This window comes from Dendrobates tinctorius, unplaced genomic scaffold, assembly GCF_039654945.1.
Source record: "Dendrobates tinctorius isolate UK_male_01 unplaced genomic scaffold, ASM3965494v1 ptg000616l, whole genome shotgun sequence".
Taxonomy (NCBI): Eukaryota; Metazoa; Chordata; class Amphibia; order Anura; family Dendrobatidae; genus Dendrobates; species Dendrobates tinctorius.
In genome coordinates, this window is record NW_027362271.1 from 42,193 (window position 1) to 50,972 (window position 8,780).

The window sequence follows — 8,780 nt, forward strand, 5'->3', positions numbered from 1 at the left end:
CGACTAACTAGCATTGCTGAGTACACGAATGCATGATGAAGTGTCAAACTTGCTAATTACTGTTGGCAAGAGAGGCAGAGAAAGACGCTTAGGGTGTGTGCTCATGTTGCCAATTCTGCTGTGGAATTTTCCGCATGGATTTGTCTAAATCCACTTGTCAACATTGTCAACAGACATGTGGTTTATCTGTGGATTAGCCTGTGGTTCTCCCCTGCGGTTTGACACCTGTCATGGAGCAGGTGCCAAACCGCTGCAGAATCTGCACAAAGAAGTGACATGCTGTGTATTTAAAACTGCAGCAAATCTGCGTGGAAAATACTGAACTGTGGCCACTGCTTTTTGCATTGAGTTAAATGACACTTGATGATGAAGTGCCACACTTGCTAATTACTATTGTTTTTGCTTTAAAAGAATATCTTGTAAGAGAGGCTAAACATTTCTGTATAAATGTTATGGTCATTTGTGAAGTTCCTGTTTGTCTTAAGTTTTGTGAGGAGGTAGAATCACTGAATATTAACCATCGCATGCATAGAGAAGAATTGATGAAGAAGATGAAGTTTGCTGCCTATTTACTGATTGCAAAATTTCAAAAATCAGCTTATTTAAAGCTTTGTGCAGAATCTATAAGATGCCGTGACCCGGGGTTGCTGCGGCCACAACGCAGAGTACTAACCACTATACGATCACAGCAACATTCTCGAGCCAGGTAGGAGTCGAACCTACAATCTTCTGATCCGTAGTCAGACGCGTTATCCATTGCGCCACTGGCCCTTACGTTGATGTTTTCTTTTTCATGCACCATCATGCTAAAGCAAAGTAAAACCTGCAATAGGCTGTCATCGCCACATAAGTCTTTCTTTTCTTGCCAATCCACTCAGAATCTGAAACAAAATATTTTTGTTCAATCTGAAATTCATGTTTTAGAATGAACAATTTCTATCTTCCTGCATTCATGTGCGATGTTTCAATTTTTCTCACATTTTCGAGAAAGCAAATTCACTAGTTGGCAGATAGAAAAAGAAATCATGCAAAAGAAACAATTTACAAGTTATATGTAAAGTTTCCTTTTACCTAATATTACTATCTTGAGAGTAACCAGCAAAATCACTACTTGGCAGACAAAGTTGTCAAAAGGAAAGAAAAATAATAAAGATGATGAATTTTATTGTAGATTAGTGATGATCGACCGCTTGAAAAGAGTTGATCGATTGCGCTTAGAGTGGGTGATGAGAGTGTGAGAGCTAAGCACCACCTGCAAGAGGGTGAGAAAGAAATAGCGAGGCTTGTTCGCCACCCTCGAAGATAGAGGTAGAGACTTGCACACCACCCTCGAAGAGGGTGAGAGAGAGTGCCAGAGTAAGACGATGAAGCACAACCTGTTAGGAGAGAGAGAGAGAGAGAGAGAGAGAGAGAGAGAGAGATTTGAGCACCGCCTGCACAGAGGGTGAGAAGGAAATTGTGAGACTTGTTCACCACCCTCAAAGATAGAGTTAGAGACTTGTGCACCACCCTTGAAGAGGGTGAGAGAGAGGGGGAGAGAAAGATGCCTGAGAGACACCTGTTACTCAGTCGACTAACTAGCATTGCTGAGTACACGAATGCATGATGAAGTGTCAAACTTGCTAATTACTGTTGGCAAGAGAGGCAGAGAAAGACGCTTAGGGTGTGTGCTCATGTTGCCAATTCTGCTGTGGAATTTTCCGCATGGATTTGTCTAAATCCACTTGTCAACATTGTCAACAGACATGTGGTTTATCTGTGATTAGCCTGTGGTTCTCCCCTGCGGTTTGACACCTGTCATGGAGCAGGTGCCAAAACCGCTGCAGAATCTGCACAAAGAAGTGACATGCTGTGTATTTAAAACTGCAGCAAATCTGCGTGGAAAATACAGAACTGTGGCCACTGCTTTTTGCATTGAGTTAAATGACACTTGATGATGAAGTGCCACACTTGCTAATTACTATTGTTTTTGCTTTAAAAGAATATCTTGTAAGAGAGGCTAAACATTTCTGTATAAATGTTATGGTCATTTGTGAAGTTCCTGTTTGTCTTAAGTTTTGTGAGGAGGTAGAATCACTGAATATTAACCATCGCATGCATAGAGAAGATTGATGAAGAAGATGAAGTTTGCTGCCTATTACTGATTGCAAAATTTCAAAAATCAGCTTATTTAAAGCTTTGTGCAGAATCTATAAGATGCCGTGACCCGGATTCGAACCGGGGTTGCTGCGGCCACAACGCAGAGTACTAACCACTATACGATCACGGCAACATTCTCGAGCCAGGTAGGAGTCGAACCTACAATCTTCTGATCCGTAGTCAGACGCGTTATCCATTGCGCCACTGGCCCTTACGTTGATGTTTTCTTTTTCATGCACCATCATGCTAAAGCAAAGTAAAAACCTGCAATAGGCTGTCATCGCCACATAAGTCTTTCTTTTCTTGCCAATCCACTCAGAATCTGAAACAAATATTTTTGTTCAATCTGAAATTCATGTTTTAGAATGAACAATTTCTATCTTCCTGCATTCATGGTGCGATGTTTCAATTTTTCTCACATTTTTCGAGAAAGCAAATTCACTAGTTGGCAGATAGAAAAAGAAATCATGCAAAAGAAACAATTTCACAAGTTATATGTAAAGTTTCCTTTTACCTAATATTACTATCTTGAGAGTAACCAGCAAAATCACTACTTGGCAGACAAAAGTTGTCAAAAGGAAATGAAAAAGTAATAAAGATGATGAATTTTATTGTAGATTAGTGATGATCGACCGCTGAAAAGAGTTGATCGATTGCGCTTAGAGTGGGTGATGAGAGTGTGAGAGCTAAGCACCACCTGCAAAGAGGGTGAGAAAGAAATAGCGAGGCTTGTTCGCCACCCTCGAAGATAGAGGTAGAGACTTGCACACCACCCTCGAAGAGGGTGAGAGAGAGTGCCAGAGTAAGACGATGAAGCACAACCTGTTGAGAGAGAGAGAGAGAGAGAGAGAGAGAGAGAGAGAGAGAGAGAGAGAGAGAGTTGAGCACCACCTGCACAGAGGGTGAGAAGGAAATTGTGAGACTTGTTCACCACCCTCAAAGATAGAGTTAGAGACTTTGTGCACCACCCTTGAAGAGGGTGAGAGAGAGGGGGAGAGAAAGATGCCTGAGAGACACCTGTTACTCAGTCGACTAACTAGCATTGCTGAGTACACGAATGCATGATGAAGTGTCAAACTTGCTAATTACTGTTGGCAAGAGAGGCAGAGAAAGACGCTTAGGGTGTGTGCTCATGTTGCCAATTCTGCTGTGGAATTTTCCGCATGGATTTGTCTAAATCCACTTGTCAACATTGTCAACAGACATGTGGTTTATCTGTGGATTAGCCTGTGGTTCTCCCCTGCGGTTTGACACCTGTCATGGAGCAGGTGCCAAACCGCTGCAGAATCTGCACAAAGAAGTGACATGCTGTGTATTAAAACTGCAGCAAATCTGCGTGGAAAATACAGAACTGTGGCCACTGCTTTTTGCATTGAGTTAAATGACACTTGATGATGAAGTGCCACACTTGCTAATTACTATTGTTTTTGCTTTAAAAGAATATCTTTTAAAGAATATCTTGTAAGAGAGGCTAAACATTTCTGTATAAATGTTATGGTCATTTGTGAAGTTCCTGTTTGTCTTAAGTTTTGTGAGGAGGTAGAATCACTGAATATTAACCATCGCATGCATAGAGAAGAATTGATGAAGAAGATGAGTTTGCTGCCTATTTACTGATTGCAAAATTTCAAAATCAGCTTATTTAAAGCTTTGTGCAGAATCTATAAGATGCCGTGACCCGGATTCGAACCGGGGTTGCTGCGGCCACAACGCAGAGTACTAACCACACTATACGATCACGGCAACATTCTCGAGCCAGGTAGGAGTCGAACCTACAATCTTCTGATCCGTAGTCAGACGTGTTATCCATTGCGCCACTGGCCCTTACGTTGATGTTTTCTTTTTCATGCACCATCATGCTAAAGCAAAGTAAAACCTGCAATAGGCTGTCATCGCCACATAAGTCTTTCTTTTCTTGCCAATCCACTCAGAATCTGAAACAAAATATTTTTGTTCAATCTGAAATTCATGTTTAGAATGAACAATTTCTATCTTCCTGCATTCATGTGCGATGTTTCAATTTTTCTCACATTTTTCGAGAAAGCAAATTCACTAGTTGGCAGATAGAAAAAGAAATCATGCAAAAGAAACAATTTACAAGTTATATGTAAAGTTTCCTTTTACCTAATATTACTATCTTGAGGAGTAACCAGCAAAATCACTACTTGGCAGACAAAAGTTGTCAAAAGGAAAGAAAAATTAATAAAGATGATGAATTTTATTGTAGATTAGTGATGATCGACCGCTGAAAAGAGTTGATCGATTGCGCTTAGAGTGGGTGATGAGAGTGTGAGAGCTAAGCACCACCTGCAAAGAGGGTGAGAAAGAAAATAGCGAGGCTTGTTCGCCACCCTCGAAGATAGAGTAGAGACTTGCACACCACCCTCGAAGAGGGTGAGAGAGAGTGCCAGAGTAAGACGATGAAGCACAACCTGTTAGGAGAGAGAGAGAGAGAGAGAGAGAGAGAGAGAGAGAGAGAGAGAGAGAGAGAGGAGAGAGAGAGAGAGAGAGAGAGAGAGAGAGAGAGAGAGAGAGAGCGACGAGAGAGAGAGAGAGAGAGAGAGAGAGAGAGAGAGAGTGAGCACACTGAGGGTGGAGGAATGTGGATTGTTCACCACCCTCAAAGATAGAGTTAGAGACTTGTGCACCACCCTTGAAGAGGGTGAGAGAGAGGGGGAGAGAAAGATGCCTGAGAGACACCTGTTACTCAGTCGACTAACTAGCATTGCTGAGTACACGAATGCATGATGAAGTGTCAAACTTGCTAATTACTGTTGGCAAGAGAGGCAGAGAAAGACGCTTAGGGTGTGTGCTCATGTTGCCAATTCTGCTGTGGAATTTTCCGCATGGATTTGTCTAAATCCACTTGTCAACATTGTCAACAGACATGTGGTTTATTCTTGTGGATTAGCCTGTGGTTCTCCCCTGCGGTTTGACACCTGTCATGGAGCAGGTGCCAAACCGCTGCAGAATCTGCACAAAGAAGTGACATGCTGTGTATTTAAAACTGCAGCAAATCTGCGTGGAAAATACAGAACTGTGGCCACTGCTTTTTGCATTGAGTTAAATGACACTTGATGATGAAGTGCCACACTTGCTAATTACTATTGTTTTTGCTTTAAAAGAATATCTTGTAAGAGAGGCTAAACATTTCTGTATAAATGTTATGGTCATTTGTGAAGTTCCTGTTTGTCTTAAGTTTTGTGAGGAGGTAGAATCACTGAATATTAACCATCGCATGCATAGAGAAGAATTGATGAAGAAGATGAAGTTTGCTGCCTATTTACTGATTTGCAAAATTTCAAAAATCAGCTTATTTAAAGCTTTGTGCAGAATCTATAAGATGCCGTGACCCGGATTCGAACCGGGGTTGCTGCGGCCACAACGCAGAGTACTAACCACTATACGATCACGGCAACATTCTCGAGCCAGGTAGGAGTCGAACCTACAATCTTCTGATCCGTAGTCAGACGTGTTATCCATTGCGCCACTGGCCCTTACGTTGATGTTTTCTTTTTCATGCACCATCATGCTAAAGCAAAGTAAACCTGCAATAGGCTGTCATCGCCACATAAGTCTTTCTTTTCTTGCCAATCCACTCAGAATCTGAAACAAAATATTTTTGTTCAATCTGAAATTCATGTTTTAGAATGAACAATTTCTATCTTCCTGCATTCATGTGCGATGTTTCAATTTTTCTCACATTTTTCGAGAAAGCAAATTCACTAGTTGGCAGATAGAAAAAGAAATCATGCAAAAGAAAACAATTTACAAGTTATATGTAAAGTTTCCTTTTACCTAATATTACTATCTTGAGAGTAACCAGCAAAATCACTACTTGGCAGACAAAAGTTGTCAAAAGGAAAGAAAAAATAATAAAGATGATGAATTTTATTGTAGATTAGTGATGATCGACCGCTGAAAAGAGTCGATCGATTGCGCTTAGAGTGGTGATGAGAGTGTGAGAGCTAAGCACCACCTGCAAAGAGGGTGAGAAAGAAATAGCGAGGCTTGTTCGCCACCCTCGAAGATAGAGGTAGAGACTTGCACACCACCCTCGAAGAGGGTGAGAGAGAGTGCCAGAGTAAGACGATGAAGCACAACCTGTTAGGAGAGAGAGAGAGAGAGAGAGAGAGAGAGAGAGAGAGAGAGAGAGAGAGAGAGAGAGAGAGAGAGAGAGAGAGAGAGAGAGAGAGAGAGAGAGAGAGAGAGAGAGAGAGAGAGAGAGGAGAGAGAGAGAGAGAGAGAGAGAGAGAGAGTTGAGCACCACCTGCACAGAGGGTAGGAGAAGGAAATTGTGAGACTTGTTCACCACCCTCAAAGATAGAGTTAGAGACTTGTGCACCACCCTTGAAGAGGGTGAGAGAGAGGGGGAGAGAAAGATGCCTGAGAGACACCTGTTACTCAGTCGACTAACTAGCATTGCTGAGTACACGAATGCATGATGAAGTGTCAAACTTGCTAATTACTGTTGGCAAGAGAGGCAGAGAAAGACGCTTAGGGTGTGTGCTCATGTTGCCAATTCTGCTGTGGAATTTTCCGCATGGATTTGTCTAAATCCACTTGTCAACATTGTCAACAGACATGTGGTTTATCTGTGGATTAGCCTGTGGTTCTCCCCTGCGGTTTGACACCTGTCATGGAGCAGGTGCCAAACCGCTGCAGAATCTGCACAAAGAAGTGACATGCTGTGTATTTAAAACTGCAGCAAATCTGCGTGGAAAATACTGAACTGTGGCCACTGCTTTTTGCATTGAGTTAAATGACACTTGATGATGAAGTGCCACACTTGCTAATTACTATTGTTTTTGCTTTAAAAGAATATCTTGTAAGAGAGGCTAAACATTTCTGTATAAATGTTATGGTCATTTGTGAAGTTCCTGTTTGTCTTAAGTTTTGTGAGGAGGTAGAATCACTGAATATTAACCATCGCATGCATAGAGAAGAATTGATGAAGAAGATGAAGTTTGCTGCCTATTTACTGATTGCAAAATTTCAAAAATCAGCTTATTTAAAGCTTTGTGCAGAATCTATAAGATGCCGTGACCCGGATTCGAACCGGGGTTGCTGCGGCCACAACGCAGAGTACTAACCACTATACGATCACAGCAACATTCTCGAGCCAGGTAGGAGTCGAACCTACAATCTTCTGATCCGTAGTCAGACGCGTTATCCATTGCGCCACTGGCCCTTACGTTGATGTTTTCTTTTTCATGCACCATCATGCTAAAGCAAAGTAAAACCTGCAATAGGCTGTCATCGCCACATAAGTCTTTCTTTTCTTGCCAATCCACTCAGAATCTGAAACAAAATATTTTTGTTCAATCTGAAATTCATGTTTTAGAATGAACAATTTCTATCTTCCTGCATTCATGTGCGATGTTTCAATTTTTCTCACATTTTTCGAGAAAGCAAATTCACTAGTTGGCAGATAGAAAAAGAAATCATGCAAAAGAAACAATTTACAAGTTATATGTAAAGTTTCCTTTTACCTAATATTACTATCTTGAGAGTAACCAGCAAAATCACTACTTGGCAGACAAAAGTTGTCAAAAGGAAAGAAAAATAATAAAGATGATGAATTTTATTGTAGATTAGTGATGATCGACCGCTGAAAAGAGTTGATCGATTGCGCTTAGAGTGGGTGATGAGAGTGTGAGAGCTAAGCACCACCTGCAAAGAGGGTGAGAAAGAAATAGCGAGGCTTGTTCGCCACCCTCGAAGATAGAGGTAGAGACTTGCACACCACCCTCGAAGAGGGTGAGAGAGAGTGCCAGAGTAAGACGATGAAGCACAACCTGTTAGGAGAGAGAGAGAGAGAGAGAGAGAGAGAGAGAGAGAGAGAGAGAGAGAGAGAGAGAGAGAGAGAGAGAGAGAGAGAGAGAGAGAGAGAGAGAGAGAGAGAGAGAGAGAGAGAGAGAGAGAGAGAGAGTTGAGCACCACCTGCACAGAGTGTGAGAAGGAAATTGTGAGACTTGTTCACCACCCTCAAAGATAGAGTTAGAGACTTGTGCACCACCCTTGAAGAGGGTGAGAGAGAGGGGGAGAGAAAGATGCCTGAGAGACACCTGTTACTCAGTCGACTAACTAGCATTGCTGAGTACACGAATGCATGATGAAGTGTCAAACTTGCTAATTACTGTTGGCAAGAGAGGCAGAGAAAGACGCTTAGGGTGTGTGCTCATGTTGCCAATTCTGCTGTGGAATTTTCCGCATGGATTTGTCTAAATCCACTTGTCAACATTGTCAACAGACATGTGGTTTATCTGTGGATTAGCCTGTGGTTCTCCCCTGCGGTTTGACACCTGTCATGGAGCAGGTGCCAAACCGCTGCAGAATCTGCACAAAGAAGTGACATGCTGTGTATTTAAAACTGCAGCAAATCTGCGTGGAAAATACTGAACTGTGGCCACTGCTTTTTGCATTGAGTTAAATGACACTTGATGATGAAGTGCCACACTTGCTAATTACTATTGTTTTTGCTTTAAAAGAATATCTTGTAAGAGAGGCTAAACATTTCTGTATAAATGTTATGGTCATTTGTGAAGTTCCTGTTTGTCTTAAGTTTTGTGAGGAGGTAGAATCACTGAATATTAACCATCGCATGCATAGAGAAGAATTGATGAAGAAGATGAAGTTTG

The 8,780-nt window shown here is 41.7% G+C and overlaps 9 non-coding genes across 9 annotated transcripts; all 9 read right to left on the reverse strand.

The window, feature by feature from the left end:
• Nucleotides 1-698: 698 nt before the first annotated feature.
• On the reverse strand, nucleotides 699-771 carry TRNAR-ACG (transfer RNA arginine (anticodon ACG)). The gene has a single exon. It is a non-coding gene; the product is annotated as a tRNA-Arg (tRNA).
• Nucleotides 772-2,197: 1,426 nt separating this feature from the next.
• TRNAH-GUG (transfer RNA histidin (anticodon GUG)) lies at nucleotides 2,198-2,269 on the reverse strand. Its single transcript has one exon. It is a non-coding gene; the product is annotated as a tRNA-His (tRNA).
• An 8-nt stretch (nucleotides 2,270-2,277) lies between these two features.
• TRNAR-ACG (transfer RNA arginine (anticodon ACG)) lies at nucleotides 2,278-2,350 on the reverse strand. Its single transcript has one exon. It is a non-coding gene; the product is annotated as a tRNA-Arg (tRNA).
• Nucleotides 2,351-3,808: 1,458 nt separating this feature from the next.
• Nucleotides 3,809-3,882, reverse strand: TRNAH-GUG (transfer RNA histidin (anticodon GUG)). Its single transcript has one exon. It is a non-coding gene; the product is annotated as a tRNA-His (tRNA).
• An 8-nt stretch (nucleotides 3,883-3,890) lies between these two features.
• On the reverse strand, nucleotides 3,891-3,963 carry TRNAR-ACG (transfer RNA arginine (anticodon ACG)). The gene has a single exon. It is a non-coding gene; the product is annotated as a tRNA-Arg (tRNA).
• A 1,520-nt stretch (nucleotides 3,964-5,483) lies between these two features.
• Nucleotides 5,484-5,555, reverse strand: TRNAH-GUG (transfer RNA histidin (anticodon GUG)). Its single transcript has one exon. It is a non-coding gene; the product is annotated as a tRNA-His (tRNA).
• An 8-nt stretch (nucleotides 5,556-5,563) lies between these two features.
• On the reverse strand, nucleotides 5,564-5,636 carry TRNAR-ACG (transfer RNA arginine (anticodon ACG)). The gene has a single exon. It is a non-coding gene; the product is annotated as a tRNA-Arg (tRNA).
• A 1,541-nt stretch (nucleotides 5,637-7,177) lies between these two features.
• On the reverse strand, nucleotides 7,178-7,249 carry TRNAH-GUG (transfer RNA histidin (anticodon GUG)). Its single transcript has one exon. It is a non-coding gene; the product is annotated as a tRNA-His (tRNA).
• Nucleotides 7,250-7,257: 8 nt separating this feature from the next.
• On the reverse strand, nucleotides 7,258-7,330 carry TRNAR-ACG (transfer RNA arginine (anticodon ACG)). The gene has a single exon. It is a non-coding gene; the product is annotated as a tRNA-Arg (tRNA).
• Nucleotides 7,331-8,780: the final 1,450 nt, after the last annotated feature.